At 47.8% G+C, this 18133-nt stretch overlaps 1 long non-coding RNA gene across 2 annotated transcripts in view; it reads left to right on the top strand.

Moving 5' to 3' along the window:
* The window catches only part of LOC114674778 (uncharacterized), a 72924-nt gene that overhangs the window by 1717 nt on the left and 53074 nt on the right, over positions 1–18133 (top strand). For both annotated transcript variants that reach the window (XR_013413278.1, XR_013413279.1), the window contains exons 2-3: positions 675–772; positions 9658–9775. This is a non-coding gene — a long non-coding RNA (uncharacterized LOC114674778). The remainder of the gene's footprint in view (positions 1–674; positions 773–9657; positions 9776–18133) is intronic.

Below are 18133 nucleotides of genomic sequence, written 5' to 3'. Positions count from 1 at the left end.
TGGGTTTGAGCTTGAAGCAGATGTCATGTGTGCCATTAGGGCTCTGTACGAACCAGGAGGAATGAGTTTCTTTTCTTTGGCAAACCTTGATTCAATAGTTGGACGTAGGGTGCATGGATTTCCCAGTGAAGCTGCTCTTTTATGCTCTTCCAGTAGCATGAATAGGTTTCATTCAGGTCCAGCGACGGATGGGGCCATCTCGTCCATCCATCCATCCATCCATCCATCCATCCATCCATCCATACATCCATCCAGTCATGTTTTCAGTAAGTAAGTATTAAGTGTTTTGCCTAAATACTGGGACTCAAAGTCGCATAAAGCAGAGCTTGTGTCCTAAAGGAGCTGGAGGCTGTGGTCAGCAGAGAACGTCCCCAAAGATAGCAGGTCCTAACGGCCTGGAAACTGGCAGTGTTGTCTCATGTAGTCACAGGAACTTTTAGTAGGAACGTGTGCGGTCAGCAAAGGCTGGTGTGGGACTTTTAGCAGGAACGTGTGCGGTCAGCAAAGGTTGGTGTGGGACTTTTAGCAGGAACGTGTGCGGTCAGCAAAGGCTGGTGTGGGACTTTTAGCAGGAATGTGTGCGGTCAGCAAAGGTTGGTGTGTGTCTGGACGCCACCGTGATTTAAAAAATGTCTTTATCATGACCATGTGGTATCTTTCATGTTGGCTGTTAGGAGAAACTGTCATCGAAGGGACACGCCACGTTTTCAAAGGCAGGACAGGTTGCAGGGCTGGACCGCAGATGTCTGCACTGATCCCCAGATCATAGAAGGTGCATCTTACCCATTTCTCCATTTGGGCTGGAACTGGGGAGGTATCAAGTCTTGCATCTGGTGCCATAGTTAAGCCATTGCGTCTCTTTATCTTTCCGACTCCTCATCTCTGCAACGACCAGGCGAACAGCCCTCCCTCTGCACCCAGTTTTGCTGAGAGCAAAGCAAGACTGATGCATTCTGTCACACAATGCTCAGAACTGAACAAATGCCAGCCATGGCTTGGTGGTGGCTCTGGTGTCATTTGTCACTGAAACAGCAAACTCAGTTGAGGTTATGTTTTCTGCAGTTTGGGGGCCCTTAATCCAGGCATGGGGAGAAGATCTGTGCGTAGAAAAAAGCTTTGAAATTCTGGCCTCTGAAGCTGTCTTTGGGAAGCACTGTCTGGGGTTCAGAAATAGACATTTTACTAATCATTGTGTTCATCGCTTACTTACCATTTTTAGTGATTTCTCTTTTACCCCCTTATAATTATTTGCCTTCATTCTGGAATATGTTGTCTGATGTCTTTTGCCTTGACACATGCCATCTTTTGTTTATTTGTTTGTTTTCTTCCTTCTAATCATAACAGATTTATTGTGAACTCATTTTTGTCCTGACCCCTTAGGCTGCATTTCATAGACTTAGAATAAAGTCGTTGTTTTCATTTTCCTGATTTGACCAATGGATGAAGAGGGTATTTTAATATTTTTCCAAAGGTGTAGAATTCAAATGAGTGATTTTTTTTTTTTTTTGCTTTTTTTTTTTTTTTTTTTGAGGCAGAGTCTTGCTCTGTCCCTAAGGCTAGAGTGCAGTGGCACGATCTCAGCTCACTGCAACCTCCATCTCCTGGGTTCAAACGATTCCCCTGCCTCAGCCTCCTGAGTAGCTGGATTACAGGCCTGCGCCATCATGCCCGGCTAATTTTTGTATTTTTAGTAGAGATGGGGTTTCACATATTGGTCAGACTGGTCTCGAACTCCTGACCTCGTGATGTTTCTGATTTCGTCATATGGTAACTTCAGAAGAGGGCTTTCACTGTGACTTTGCACACAGTTGATTTAAGAAAATGCATCCTCTAGTCCTAGCATACCAGGTTTTATAGACTTATGTTTCTATAAATTGAAATTTTAATCACATTCTGAAATATTATGTATTTATCCTGTCTTTTTTCGAGAGGGTTTTGGACATCTCTGTCACTGTCTGCTTTAGATATTTCAGGGCTGGAATACTAGATACCTACAGGTTCATGATTATACGTCTTCTTGGTGTAATGCGTCTTTTATTAGTTTGTAATTTTATTAGTATTATTGTAAAAGATTTAGCATTCCAGCTACTTGGGAGGCTGAGGCAGGAGAATCACTTGAACCTGGGAGGCAGAGGTTGCGGTGGGCGGAGATCGCACCGCTGCACTCCAGCCTGGGTGGCAAGAGCAAAACTCTGTCTCAAAAAAAAAGATTTAGCTTTGGTTCTTTAATATTCTATCCTTAACGATCTTTTATCTGATATTTACCATCACATAGTTCACAGATCCACTGACAATTAAATATTCATCATCTCTTATTTTTAATTGACTACTGCTATCAATTGAACATTGCTTCCAAATTCCTTTGTAGAAGTTGTCACCCCCAAGGGGATGGTGTTAGGAGGCGGGGTCTTTGGGAGGTGATGATGTCATGGGATGGAGCCTCGTGAGGGGTGGAGCCTCAAGCATGGGATTCCTGCCCTTATGAAAGGATGCTGAACTCAGAGCGAGGTCACTCTCCCACTGCCATATGAGCACACAAGAAAAAGGTGGCCAATTGTTCACAATAGCAAAGACTTGGAACCAACCCAAATGCCCATCAGTGACAGACTGGATAAAGAAAATGTGGCACATAGACACCATGGAATACTACGCAACAATAAAAAAGGACGAGTTCGTGTCCTTTACAGGGACATGGGTGAAGTTGGAAACGATCATTCTCAGCCAACTAACACAAGACAGAAAACCAAACGCCGCATGTTCTCACTCATAAGTGGGAGTTGAACAATGAGAACACATGGACACAGGGAGGGGAACATCACACACCAGGGCCTGTTGAGGGGGGGGGGCCTAGGGGAGGGAGAGCATTAGGACAAATACCTAATGTAGATGACGGGTTGATGGGTGCAGCAAACCACCATGGCACGTGTATACCTGTGTAACAAACCTGCACGTTCTGCACATGTATCCCAGAACTTACAGTATAATTTTTAAAAAGTGAAAAAAAAAAGAAAAAGGTGGCCAAGAAGAGAGCTCTCACCAGCCTCCGTAATTGGGCAACAGGAATGTTTAATGGCTTAAGCTACCGAGTCTATGGTATTTTATCCCAGCAGTCCGAACTAACACAGAAATTGTATGCAAAGAGTTCTAAACGTACATGCACTTGTAGGAGGTAGCACAGAGAAATCCCATGTACCCTTTACCAAGCTTCCTCCAGTTAGAACATCTTGCAGAACTGCAGTAAATCGCTCAACCAGATATGGACATTGATACAATCTGACCTGCTTTTTCAGATTTTTTTTTTTTTTTTTTGAGATAGAGTCTCGCTCTGTTGCCAGGCTGGAGTGTGGTGGCGAGATTTCGGCTCACTGCAACCTCCACCTCCTGGGTTCAAGGGATTCTTCTGCTTCAGCCTCCTGAGTAGCTGGGATTACAGGTGCGTGAGCCACCATGCCCGGCTATTTTTTGTATTTTTAGTAGAGACGGAGTTTTATCATGTTGGTCAGGCTGGTCTTGATCTCCCAACCTCAGGTGATCCACCCACCTCGGCCTCCCAAACTGCTGGGATTATGTTTTTGTTCCATTGGTTCAGTTTCTCTTCCTGATTGTTCTTTCGTCTACTTCCCTTTCCACTGGTTCCCTTTAATTTACTGCCAAACAAACTTCCCCCCATCACGATAACCAACGTCAACACCCTCCTTCCCCACAAGAAAGGACCTGGCTTCTGCCACTCCCACACCCCATCATTTTGTTGTCTGCACTTTCAGCTCTGGAGTATTTGGGAGGAGGTGGCTGACAGAGTGCAGCAACAATCTTAATGGGGTCTGTATTCTCTTCTTTTTTTTTTTTTTTAGGAGTCTCACCGTGTCTCCCAGGCTGGAGTGCAGTGGCGTGATCTGGGCTCACTACAAGCTCCACCTCCCGGGTTCAAGCGATTCTTCTGCCTCAGTCTCCCGAGTAGCTGAGATGACAGGCACCCACCACCACGCCTGGCTAATTTTTGTATTTTTAGTAGAGAGGTGGTTTCCCCATGTTGGCCAGGCTGGTCTCAAACTCCTGACCTCAGGTGATACACCCACCTTTGGCCTCCGAAAGTCCTGGGATGACAGGTGTGAACCACCGCGCCCAGCCCTTGGGGTCTGTATTCCGTTTTGCTGTTTCCTTACTGTGATGGTTACTATTGAGTGTCAACTTCACGGAATTGAAGCATGCCAAGTATTGATCGTAGGTGTTTCTGTGAGGTTGTTGACAAAGGAGATGAACACTTGAGTCACTGGACTGGGACAGGCAGACCTACCCTCAATCTGGACAGGCACCATTTGATCAGCTGCCAGCACAGCTAGGATAGAAGCAGGCAGAGGGCCGAGCGCGGTGGCTCACGCCTGTCATCCCAGCACTTTAGGAGGCCGAGGCAGGCGGATCACCTGAGGTCGGGAGTTTGAGACCAGCCTGAGCAACATGGTGAAACCCCGTCTCTAGTAAAAATACAAAAGGTAGCCAGGTGTGATGGTGCGCGCCTGTCATCCCAGCTACTCGGGAGGCTGAGAAATCAGAAGAGGGCGGCATAGTCTCCTTTGAGGCATCAAATTTTCTCTCAGCGAATCTGTCTCCACCCTCACTGCTACCGTGGCCAAGTGGAGAATCGCTTTAACCTGGGAGGCAGAGGTTGCAGTAAACCCAGATCGCACCACTGCACTGCAGCCTGGGCAACAGAGCGAGACTCCGTCTCAAAACAAAACAAAACAAAACACAAAAGCAGGCAGAGGAACGTGGAAGGACTACACTGGCCGAGTCTTCTGGCCTCTGTCTTTCTCCCACGCTGGGTCCTCCCTGCCCTCAAACACTAGACCCCAATTCTTCAGCCGTTAGACTCGTGGACTGACATTATATCAACATTTCTTACCACAGTTAAGGTCTATGTTGATGTGGATGCAGCTCGCCTTTTCCTGAATTCCACAGAGGAGGAGGGTATTAGGAGACAGGTGTGACCCACACTTCCATCATGGCCTGAACTAGTTGTTTCTTTTTTTGTTGGTTGGTTGGTTGGTTTGAGACAGAGTCTCGCTCTGTCACCCAGGCTGGAGTGCAGTGGCACCATCTCGGCTCACTGCAACTTCTGCTCCTGGGTTCAGGTGATTCTCCTGCCTCAGCCTCCCGAGTAGCTGAGATTACAGGTGCACACCACCACACCCAGTAATTTTTTTGTATTTTTAGTAGACACGAGGTTTCACCCTGTTGGCCAGGTTGGTCTTGAACTCCTGACCTCAGGATCCACCTGCCTCGGCCTCCCAAAGTGCTGGGATTACAGGTGTGCGCTACCACCCCCGGCCCCTGAACTAGTGTTTCAGCTTAACTTTGGAATGCCATTGACCAAGAGGAGGGGCCCATTCAGATGGCTGGGGGCTTAGAATTTTGTTTCTGGTTTACACTGGAATTCGGTTTGTAGTCTAAGGGCAACAGGCAGTACCATATAGCCTAGGTGTGTGGTAGGCTGTACCACCTAGGTTTGTGTGAGTGTGCACTACAATTTTTGCACAGCGATGAAATCCCCTGATCACACATTTCCCAGAATGTATCCCCATCATTAAGCAACACATGGCCAGGCGTGGTGGCTCACACCTGTAATCCCAGCACTTTGGGAGGCCAAGGCAGGCAGATCAACTGAGTTCAGGTGTTCGAGACCAGCCTGGCCAACAGAGCAAAACCCTGTCTCTACTTAAAATACAAAAAATTAGCTGGGCGTGGTAGTGGATGCCTGTAATGCCAGGTACTCAGGAGGCTGAGGCAGGAGAATTGCTTGAACCTGGGAGCTGGAGGTTGCAGTGAGCCAAGATTGTGCCGTTGCACTGCAGGCTGGGCGACAAGAGCAAAACTGTCAAAAGATGAAAGAAAGAGAGAGAGAGAGAGAAGAGGAGGGGAGGGGAGGGAAGGGAAAGAAAGGAAGGAAAGGAAGGAAGGAAGAAAAAAAAGAAAAAAGAGAAAAGCAAAGAAAACCAAGACACATGATTGTATTTTCATCCGGAATGTTCCAATACTGGGTACCTCAGATAGGGCTTTTGCGACATGCTCCACAGAATCACATCTTGACCTTCAGAGATTAAGCTGTGGGAGACTCCTGTCAAATAGTTAATTTTCATGTCGAGTCAATGCCCCAGACAGAAAAACATAGCCAGAGGCCAGGTGCGGGGGCTCATGCATCTTATCCCAACCCTTTGGGAGGTTGAGGTAGGTGGATCACGAGGTCGGGAGTTCAAGACCAGCCTGGCAAGAGGGTGAAACCCTGTCTCTACTGAAAATACAGAAATTAGCCGGGCATGGTGGCGGGTGCCTGTAGTCCCAGCTACTCGGGAGGTTGAGGCAGGAGAATCACTTGAACCCGGGAGGTGGAGGTTGTGGTGAGCCAAGATTGCACCACTGCGCTCCAGCCTGGGTGACAGAGCAAGACTCTGTATCAAAAAGAGAGAGAGAGAGAGAGAAGGAGAGAAGGAGGGAAGGGAGGAAGGAAAACAGCTACCTCCTCAAGGTCTTAGCCTGTCTTCCTACGATGCTGGTGTTTACCCTTCTTAGTGTATAAACATGTAACATCTAGGCAATGTAATTGCACAATTTTGCCTGGCTGAGAGCCAAGCCTCCTTCCCCCATCTCCTGGGTTGTCCTTAAAGTAACCCAGGCCATATATTGGAATATAAATGACTTCCATGTGGCTTCACTTTCTTCTTTGACCTTCAGGTATCCTGACCCAGGCAAGCAGATTTTAAAGCTCATTTCTAGCCAAAAGTCCTGCCTCACTGAAAGCTCCAGCACCCTCTTTGTAAAGGATGAGGGAGAAGGAGTTGGCGACGTGTACCCAGCAACCTTCAAAATGGAAATGAATTGATCCAATTCAGTGTGTTCATTTTCTGCAAGTCTTTGAAATTCTAGCCATGGAAATTTTTATAAGTACCAAAGCAGAGTAAAAACTCCAGCGATCGATGTTTGAGAATTCAGGGCCTCCAAGGAGGCGGCATAAATTGTGCTGTGCCCTTCCTGTGGCTGGAGGAAGTCGTAAAAGTGTCCTGGATGATTCACAGAACTCAGGCAGCTGCCAAAGGTACCAGGATTGCTTACAGAATATGCCTGAGGTATTAGGACAGACGGCTCACAGTTAAGTTATATACGCAGAATAATTCCCCTGCAAAAGTGACAGCGTGTCACCAGGCAGGACTAACGGCAGCTTTCCGCTTGGAAAATGGTGAATGAAGCATTAATATACCAAACAAAGGAATGGATGCATTTCAGAGAGCGTATAAATGACCCGCTGGAGGCCAGGACGGAGCAGTAAACAGCAGCAAGTGGCCAGGCACCTAGACCTCGGCTTTTTCACAAATGTTTCATGAATATGTACAAATGCATAACGTTTATGGGATGACATGATTGGCTACTCAAAGTATCTGCCATCTGGGGAGTGTTGGTGTTTGGGACCAGATGGTTATCTGTGGTGGGGCCGTCCTGTGCACTAGAGGGCACTGAGCAGCAACCTGGGGGCCTCTACCCAGGAGATGCCACAAGCACACCCTCCACCCCAGAGTCAGGATGACCAAAACTGTCTCCAGACATCAGCAAGTGTCCTCTGGGAAGTAACATTGTGCCTGGTTGCAAACCACTGCCATAGATGATGGATTAGAGAGAGAGAGAGAGATGATTGATTGATTGATTGATAGATAGATAGATAGATAGATAGATAGATAGATAGATAGATAGATAGAAGGATGGGTAGATAGGTAGAAAGATAGATGGTAGATGGATTACAGATACATAGATGGTAGATAGATAGATAGATAGATAGATAGATAGATAGATAGATAGATGGATGGATGGATAATAGAGAAATGGATGGGTAGATAGGTAGACAATAGATGGATGGATAGATAGATACATAGATGATAGAGAAATGGATGGATGGATGGGTACATAGCTGGATAAATAGATATAGATAGGGAGATAGATAAATAGATAGATGACAGCTAGCTAGATAAATACAGAGTAGATAGATAAACAGATTACATGGATGGATGGATGGAGGGATGGATGGATATGTGAATGGATGAATGGATAGATACACAGATACCTAGGTAATAGATAGAAGACAGAGGTTTCCCAGCCTGTCTTCTCTACTGTTGAGTGCCAAGGGGCAGGAAGCTGGGCATCTCTCTTGGTCTGGGATGCAGAGGCACAGATGGGGACATGATAGATAGATGGATAGATAGATGATAGATGGATAGATAGACTAGATACATAGATGGTAGAAAGATGGAGAGATGAATGGATTGATAGATGATGATGGATGGATGGATAGACAGATACATGATGGATGCATGGATGGATGGACTAGACAGATGGTAGATGGATGGGTAGAGAGATTGATGAGAGAGAGAGGTTAAGGGAGAGAGAGCTATAGATTGATACACAGAGAGATGGGTGAAGGAAGGAAGGAGGAGAAAAGGGAGAAGAGAGAAGGAGCAATGTGAGAGAGTCACTCATGCTAAGATAGACTTTTTCAGCCTCAGCGCTGCGGATATTTGGGGGTGCATGACTCTGTGGCGGGGCCGTCCGTCCTGTGCACTGTCCGGTGTTGACCAGCGCCCCTGGGCTCCACCCACCAGGGGCCAGGAGCACCTACCTCCTCCACCTCCCTGGTGACAACGGAAAATGTCTGCAGACATTTCCAAATATGCCGTGGGAGGTCCGAAGCACTCCCTTTGAAGAACCAACCTTGACAAACATTTAAAACTATATGCGCAAGATTTTAGAATTGCATAACTGGAGAACACATTAAAATTCCGAGTGAATTATCACTGTCTTCCAGACCAAAACAAGACAAGAAAGAGAAAACGCCCCGAGATCCACAGCAGCCCCAGAGCGCCACTGCTTAATCTTCAGAGGAGAGGCTTCTCCGTTTCCAAGTGCGGAGGGGCAGGAATCTGGGCGTCTCCCAGGGTCTGGGATGCAGAGGCGTGGAGGAGAAGCTGCTGGCTATAACCATCGCACCGGCCTCCACCTGCTAGCACCCATGCTGGCCGGGACCCGCCAGCCCTCTCTAAGAAGCACTTCTCACATCTGCAGACAGCCGATTCCATACCTACTCCGGGGACAGTGATGTGGGGAGGGAAGACGTCAGGGCTGGCCTTTGTCAAGCACCTGGTGACAATTACAGGCTTGGCCTTTCTCCAGCCAAAACTTCTCAGCAGCAGTTTCAGCTCAGTTCTGGAGCTAGATTCTGCTGGATGCAGCTAGATTCTCGGCTAGACTCTGGGCCAGTCGGTGAGAGTTAGGTGGGGGGTGCTGCTGCACCTGCGGGCTCCCGGGTTAGGTACACACCTTTGTCAGCAAAGCATTCTAGCCTGTACCCCAGCGCACGTCTTCAGGTGTACACACATTCTACGTACCCATTATGGATGCCCCTGATGCTGCACCACACAGACATAAACCTCTTAAAGCGATGACATATAAAGCAATGCAGACAGCACTTCCAATATTGAGTTCCTAACCCTAAGGGTGATTGTATGCTCTCTCTGAAGTTTTGCACTTAGGTGTCTTTTTTAATTAAAAAATGAATTATGATAAAATATGCATAACATGAAATTTACCATTTTAACTTTTTTTTTTTTTTTTTTTTGACAGATTCTTGCTCTGTCACCCAGGCTCGAGTGCAGTGGCACGATCTCGGCTCATTACAACCTCTGCCTCCCAGGTTCAAGCAATTCTCCTGCCTCCGCCTCCACAGTAGCTGGGATTACAGGTACCATTTTTAGTACAGACAAGGTTTCACCACGTTGGCCAGGGTGGTCTCGAACTCCTGACCTCAGGCAGTCGACCCGCCTCAGCCTCCCAAAGTGCTGGGATTCCAGGCGTGAGCCACCGCACCTGACCCATTCTACTTCCTCTCTGTTGATCCCAGTGTGACGACTCTGAGAACCTCGTTCAAGTGGTGTCAGAGTATTTTTCCTTTTTATGACTGGTTTCCTGTACTCAGCGTAATGTCCTCACGGTTTGTCAACGCTTGACCAGAGTGTCTGTCCTTTTTAAAGGCTGAATAGTATTCCACCATATAGACACACCACATTTTGCTGACGTATTCATCTGCCAGTGACCACCTGGTCCCCACTTGGGGGGCCTTCCACACTGGGGCTATTGTGAGTAACACTCCTGTGACCACGTGCGCGAATGTTGCTTCAGGTCCCAATTTGAGGGCGGGGGTGTGTAGACCCAGCAGGGCAATGGCTGGCTCCTGTGGGAATCCCATCTTCAACCTTGTAAGACGGATGTGGTTACTCTGTGGAAACGCCAAGGACACCCTTCCCGGGCATGGCAGAGGGTAGGTCGTTGCAAACCCTTGTCTTGTAGTACACAACAAGCCTGCGCTCTTTCTCGGTTGCCATTCTTTCTTGGTCGGTGCGCCGTGATAAGTTTTAATCCATGGATGCATTCCGGTACCCAAGACCCTATCAGGATTCAGAAGAAGTCCGTGACCTCAGTGAATTCCCTCACCTTGCCCATCCGCCGTCAGCCCCAATCCTCTGCCCTAACCTCTGGCAACCACGGGTCTGTTTTTCACCTCAATATTGGCCGAGTCCACAAAGTCATATACGTGCCTTCATGCAGTAAGTACCTCTTGGAAACTGCTTTCTTTCACTTGGTAATATGCATTCGAGGTGCAGTTAAGTTTTGGGGTTGTTTTCTTTTTTTACGTCAAGTTCTGGGATGCATGTGCAGAACGTGGAAGTTTGTTCCATAGGTGTACATGCGCCGCGCTGGTTTGCTGCACCTGTCAACCCGTCATCTAGGTTTTAAACCCTGCATGAATTAGGCATTTGTCCTAATGCTCTCCCTCCCCTTGCCCCCCAACCCCCTGACAGCCCTGGTGTGTGATGTTCCCCTCCCTGTGTCCGTGTGTTCTCATTGTTCAACTCCCACTTATGAGTGAGAACATGCGGTGTTTGGTTTTCTGTTTCTGTGTGAGTTTGCTGAGAATGATGGCTTCCAGCTTCATCCATGTCCCTGCAGAGGACATGAACTCGTTCTTTTGTATGGCTGCATAGTATTCCATGGTGTCTATGTGCCACATGTTCTTTATCCAGTCTATCACTAATGGGCATTTGGGTTGGTTCCAAGTCTTTGCTATTGTGAATAGTTCTGCAGTAAACATATGTGTGCATGCGTTTTTATAGTAAAATGATTTATAATCCTTTGGGTACATACACAGTAATAGCATTGCTGTGTCAAATACTATTTCTGGTTCTAGATCCTTGAGGAATCGCCACACTGTCTTCTACAATGGTTGAACTAATTGTCACTCCCACCAACAGTGTCAAAGCGTTCCTATTTCTCCACATCCTCTCCAGCATCTGTTGTTTCCTGACTTTTTAATACCTGCCATTCTAACGGGCCTGAGATGGCATCTCATTGTGGTTTTGATTTGCATTTCTCTAATAACCAGTGATGATGAGCTTTTTTTCATATGTTTGTGGGCCGCACAGGCAACCTACAGAATGTGAGAAAATTTTTACAATCTATCCATCTGACAAAGGTCTAATATCCAGAATCTACAAGGAATTTAAACAAATTTACAACAACAACACAAAAACAACCCCACCAAAGTGTGGGCAAAGGATATGAACAGACATTTCTCCAAAGGTGCAGCCAAGTTTTTACATGAAACAATGGTCCACCCCTTTTTCTGGCCTTCCCGTGGATTGGAAGATACTCCTTTTGGAAAGGAGATGGTGTCTGGACCCAAGGGTGCTTATAAAAATTGCACACTGCTTTTACGGTGGGACATGGACTCCAACTCCAGGGAAGTCACTCTCCTTTCCTTACCCCTGCCTCGGGTCACTGGCTGCTTTTTCATTGTTTTCCCATCTAAGATTCTTGCCTAGTGTTTTATGTGGACTTGCTTGGAAAGACAGAGAAGAAAATATATCTAGGGTGTGTCCACAGACATAGCACCTAGAAGACAGAAGGGAGTTGCAATTACCTACCCTCTGCAATTCCCAGAAAGGTTGTTCTTAGCGTTTCAACAGAGTAACCACATCAACCTATTCATACTCTGCCATTCCTCTGTCTATAACCAAATGGGACACTGGATGCTCAAAACCATTATTAATAAAAATTACTTCGCATGCGGTGCCTTACGCCCGTAATCCCAGAACTTTGGGAGGCCAAGGCAGGCGTATCACAAGGTCAGGAGTTCGAGAGCAGCCTGGCCAAGATGGTGAAACCCCATCTCTACTAAAAATACAAAAATTAGCCGGGTGTGGTGGCGCGTGCTTGTAGTCCCAGCTATTTGGGAGGCTGAGGCAGGAGAATCGCTTGAACCCCGGAGGCGGAGGTTGCAGTGAGCCGAGATTGCACCACTGCACTCCAGCCTGGGGGACGGAGCGAGACTCCATCTCAAAAAGAAAAAGAAGAATGCATTCCATAGAAGACAGAAATGGTCAGAAAATGGGTTCTCCCTTAGAGTTACCAGAAGGAACCAGCCATGCCAACACCTGGATTTTACCCTGGGGAGACCCATTTCGGAGTTCTGACCTCTAGGACTGCGAGACCATCTATTGGTTTTGCTTGAAGTCACCTAAAGCAGCTTAGTGCTGTGGGCACTGGACATGCACCTCCCCCCCAAATCCCACCCTGTCCAGGTGGCCGTGATGCACGTTTAAGAGGCTCTGTATTGTAGAGATGGGGTCTCGCTACATTGCCCAGGCTGGTCTCAAACTCCTGGGCTCAGGCAGTCCTCCAAATGGGCTCATCCAGTTTCGAACAAATTGTCCCACACGCTGGACATTTCTTACTATGGCCTGAGTTTCTCCTTGGCCTTAATATGGTCCAGCACTGAAATCTATCAGGACACAAACATGCAAGGTCTCCTTGCACGGAAGGAGAGCTCGCAAAACTGTGTGTTGGTGAAAATCAACTGCGCCCCCCACCCCTGCATTTTCCTGCTCCTCTCTTTCCCTCCCTTGCTGTGAGGATTCCTCTCTTCTCCTCCTTCCCCGCTCCCCTCCTCCTTCCCCGCTCCCCTCCTCCTTCCCCGCACCCCTCCTCCTTCCCCGCACCCCTCCTCCTTCCCCGTGGCTCTCCTTCTTGGATTTCCATTTCAAATTTCTACCAATTTCCTATCAGCTGCCCCGCAGTGTTTGCTGGTCCCTCGGAAATTAATTTAGCGACTTTCACACGGACACATCATTTCTAACTTCAAAGTCCCGGACGCGGGGGTTGAGCCTCTGTCCAAGGGCACAGACACAGAGCCTGCAGTCAGAGCCCTGCCCCTCCGGGTGTTTGCTGCAAACCACATTAGTCACTGACGCCCTGACCTGCCGGTTTTAGCGCTGTCCTCTGAAAATTCCACAGGTCACTGTGGATCTCAGGATCTGTCAGTATGAATGATAAGCTAGAGAGAAAAACAAAATAAACAAAAAACAAAAGCAAAGGAAAAAGAAGGGCCTTCAAGTTAAATAAAACCTTACAATTTAGATGCAATAGCTCGAAGCAAAGGCGTGCACCTGTGGATCTATAATACCTTATCCAAACTCAGCATAGGATCTCCTTTATAAGGGAAAGCTGGGTGGGGTAGAGGGGGCTTCAGCGGTCACTTTCAGCCCTTCCTCCCCCAAAGCTTGGGAGAGGAGACTCCTTCCATCCCGAAGCCCTCCACACAATACATTTTGAAGTGGTGGATTTTTGAAAAAGATCAGGGTTCTGCAGGAAGTACTGCTGGATAAGCGTCACGCGCGTCCGTGTGAAAAGACCACCAAACGGCTTTGTGTGAGCAATAAAGCTGTTTATTCGCTTGGGTGCCAGTGGGCTGAGCCGGAAAAGAGAGTCAGCAAAGGGAGATGGGGAAGGGGTGGCTTTACAGGAGTTGGGTAGGTAATGGAAAATTACAACCAAAGGTAGTTATCTCTTGTTAGCAGAGGAGGGGGTTGTAAGGTGCATGGTGGACAGATCGTAAGACTCGTTGTCCAGAAAAAGAACATCACAGAGCTGATTGATCAGCTAAGGTAGGGCAGGGACAAGTCCCAATAGTAAAATATTGTAATTTTAGTTAAGGCAGGAACTGGCTGTTTTACTTCTTTGTAGTTTTTTTTTCTTTGCTGCAGACTTCCTGGCTCCTGCAGGCCAACTGGATGTATTTGTGCAGGTCACAGGGGGTTATAAGGGCTGAGCTTTGACTCAGAGGCCTGACAGATACGATCCCACAGTGGGGTCCCATTTGCTGGGAATGGTACCTTCCACCCAAGGCGGTGACCCCCCTGGCCCAGGAATGGTACCTTCCACCCAAGGCGGTGACCCCCCCTGGCCCAGGAACGGTACCTTCCACCCAAGGCGGTGACCCCCCCTGGCCCAGGAACGGTACCTTCCACCCAAGGCGGTGACCCCCCCCTTGCCCAGGAATGGTACCTTCCACCCAAGGCGGTGACCCCTTGCCCAGGAATGGTGACTTGCCGGGGAATGTACCTTCCCCCCAAGACGGTGACTTGCCGGGGAATGTACCTTCCACCCAAGGCGGTGACCCCCTTGCCCGGAAGTGGTACCTTCCAGCGAAGGCAGTGACCCACTTGCCCGGGAATGGTACCTTCCACCCAAGGCGGTGACGCACTTGCCCGGAAATGGCACCTTCCACCCAAGGCGGTGACCCACTTGCCCGGAAATGGTACCTTCCCCCCAAGACGGTGACGCATTTGCCCGGGAATGGTACCTTCCACCCAAGGCGGTGACCCCCGTTGCCCGGAAGTGGTACCTTCCAGCGAAAGCAGTGACCCACTTTCCCAGGAATGGTACCTTCCACCCACGGTGGTGACCCACTTGCCCGGAAATGGTACCTTCCAGCGAAGGCGGTGACCCACTTGCCCGGAAATGGTACCTTCCAACCACCGTGGTGACCCACTTGCCTGGGAATGGTACCTTCCACCCAAGACGGTGACCCACTTGCCCGGAAATGGTACCTTCCACTCAAGACGGTAACCCACTTGCCCGGAAATGGTACCTTCTAGCGAAGGCGGTGACCCACTTGCCCGGAAATGGTACCTTCCAGCGAAGGCGGTGACCCACTTGCCCGGAAATGGTACCTTCCACCCACGGTGGTGACCCACTTGCCCGGAAATGGTACCTTCCACCCAAGGCGGTGACCCACTTGCCCGGAAATGGTACCTTCCACCCAGGGCGGTGACCCACTTGCCCGGAAATGGTACCTTCCATCGAAGGCGGTGACTCCAAGGTCATGGGGATTGTAAGTTGAGCTTTTGAGACACAGAGGCTGCTTCGGTGACAGTTTTGTGCTGAAACTTCCACTTTCGGGGGCGGGGCGGGGAGGTATCACCAAGTTTGCTGGTTTTGCATCAAAAATTGAGTGTCTTAAGATGCTTTTATTTTCTAAAACAACGTTTCTCAGCCTCAGCACTGCTGGCATGTGTGGGCCGGAGGATTCTCTGGGGAGGGGCTGTCCTATTCGCTGTAGGGAGTTGCGCGGCGCCCCTGGGCTCCACCCACCAGATACCGGGAGCACCCCCACAGTTGTGACAAACGAAGCTGTCCTCAGATATTCCCCAGTGACCCCAAGGGAGAAAAATCACCTCCAGTTGAAAACCACTGTCATAGACAGATAAATGATAGCAATAGCTGGATAGATATAGATAGATGATACACGGATAAAGATTATTGATAAAGAGATACAGAGATGATAAATGATAGGTAAATAGATGCTAGATAGATGATAGAGAGAGACACAGATGATAAACAGGATAGATAGCTGCATAGATAGGATATGATAGATTGAAAGAAGGACAGATGATTGATGCATTGATAGACGATTGATAATTAAATAGACAGACAGATAGAATCTCTTATGCCCAGGCATTACCTTGATGTCAGAGTTTCTCAACTTCAGCATCACTCACTGACATTTCAGACTGGAGGACTCTCTGTGGTTGGGCCATCCTGGGCATTGTAAGGTGTTGAGCAGCGTCCCTGGGATCCATACAGCAGAGGCCAGGATCTCCTCCATCAGGTGGTGACAACTAAAGATGCCCTCAGATGTTATGCAGTATGTCTTGAAGGGCAGAATTTTCCTTGGTTGCAAACCACTGCCACAGATAGATAGATGGGTGGGTGGATAGATAGATGATAGATAGATAGATAGATGGGTGGGTGGCTGGCTGGCTGGATAAATAGATAAATACATACATACATACATGATAGGTAGGTGCATGGATAGATAGGTGGATGGGTAGATGGATATATAGATAGTAGGTGGATGGATGGATAGATAGATACATTATGGGTGAGTGGATGGATAGATAGGTGGATGGGTAGATGGATGCATAGATAGATGTTAGGTGGATGGATGGATAGATACATGATAGGTGAGTGGATGGATAGATAGGTGGGTGGGCAGATGGATGGATAGATAGGTGGGTGGATGGATGGATAGGTAAGTGATAGGTGAATAGATAGATGATGGTGATAATATAGTTAGACACATGATGGTGATGATAGATGATGGTTAGATAGGTAGATGATAGATAATGATAGAAGGATGGATGGATGGATGGATGGATAGATAGATAGATAGATAGATAGATAGATAGATAGATAGATAGATAGATAGATGAACAGACAAGAAAATTGATAGGTAGATACAGATGGATGCTAGGTGATGGCCACATGAGACATAAACAGATAGAGCCTCTCATGCTAAACCAGAGTTTCTTGACCGCAACACTATTGCCTTGTGGGGATGGATAATTAAGGGGCTGTGCTGTACAGCATCCTGGGTCTCCACCCACTAGATGCCCATAGCATCCCTACCTTGTTATGACGGCCAAAAATGTCCCTAGATATTGCCAAGTGTCCCGGGGTGTGTGTGTGTGGGGGGGGGGGTAGGGAACAGAACCACTCCCAGATAAGAATCGCTACTATAGAACGAGGTTTTCTTTGCATGTAAAAAATATCAGAACGACTCCCCTGAGCATAACATAGCAGACACATGTGCGCGTGCGCACACACCCACACCTGTCTACACCATGGTGCGGACCCCTAGCCCTGCATGAGGTGCAGAGCACCTGCATGCATTCTGGTCACGTTCCAACAGGCGCTGAGTGTGTCCTTCCCGCCTGCAGGACCGGAGGTGCCGCTCCTAGGGATTTAAATGTGTCGGTGTGAGTCATCGCAGAGACACCAAAGCCGCAGCATCGGGCAGCATTCAGGGATGAGGCACGGTCATGCACGTAGATACAGGACATGATCCCAGAGGATCTGGGGATGTCAGATACAGATACAGATAGGAAACAGGAAAGGAAATACAGATACAGATAGGAAACAGGAAAGGAAATACAGATACAGATAGGAAACAGGAAAGGAAATACAGATACAGATAGGAAACAGGAAAGGAAATACAGATACAGATAGGAAACAGGAAAGGAAATACAGATACAGATAGGAAACAGGAAAGGAAATACAGATACAGATAGGAAACAGGAAAGGAAATACAGATACAGATAGGAAACAGGAAAGGAAATACAGATACAGATAGGAAACAGGAATGGAAATGGACCTAGGTACAGATAAAGCTATCGGCGTAGCTGTACAGATACAGATAGACAGAGGCATAGAAATGAATTGGAAAGAGGCAGAAAATAGATATGGTCATAGATTCAGATACAGAATCTGTAGGAAGAGACACAGACATGGCTATGGATACAGAATTGGGTCTGGATACAGATGTACATAGATACATTGGTCCATAAGATAGATGTATAGATTTGATGATTGATAGATGATAGCTAGATGATATAGATAGTAGCTAAACTAGATAACTGATGGACAACAGAGAAATAACAGGTAATAGATGATTGATAGTCATAGATAAGAGATAGATTAGCTGGGTGCAGTGGCTCACGCCTGTCTTCGCAGCATTTTGGGAGGCAGAGGCAGATCATGAGTTCAGGAGTTTAAGACCAGCCCGGCCAACATGGTGCAATCCTGTCTCTACTAAAGATACAAAAAATTAACTGGGCATGGTGGCGCGCACCCGTAACCCCAGCTACTCGGGAAGCTGGGGCAGGAGAATCGCTTGAACCAGGGAGGCGGAGGTTGCAGTGAG

Source organism: Macaca mulatta, chromosome Y, assembly GCF_049350105.2.
Source record: "Macaca mulatta isolate MMU2019108-1 chromosome Y, T2T-MMU8v2.0, whole genome shotgun sequence".
In the NCBI taxonomy this organism is placed as follows: Eukaryota; Metazoa; Chordata; class Mammalia; order Primates; family Cercopithecidae; genus Macaca; species Macaca mulatta.
The sequence above is the reverse complement of the archived record's forward strand: the minus strand, read 5'-3'. Positions and strand labels throughout refer to the sequence as shown.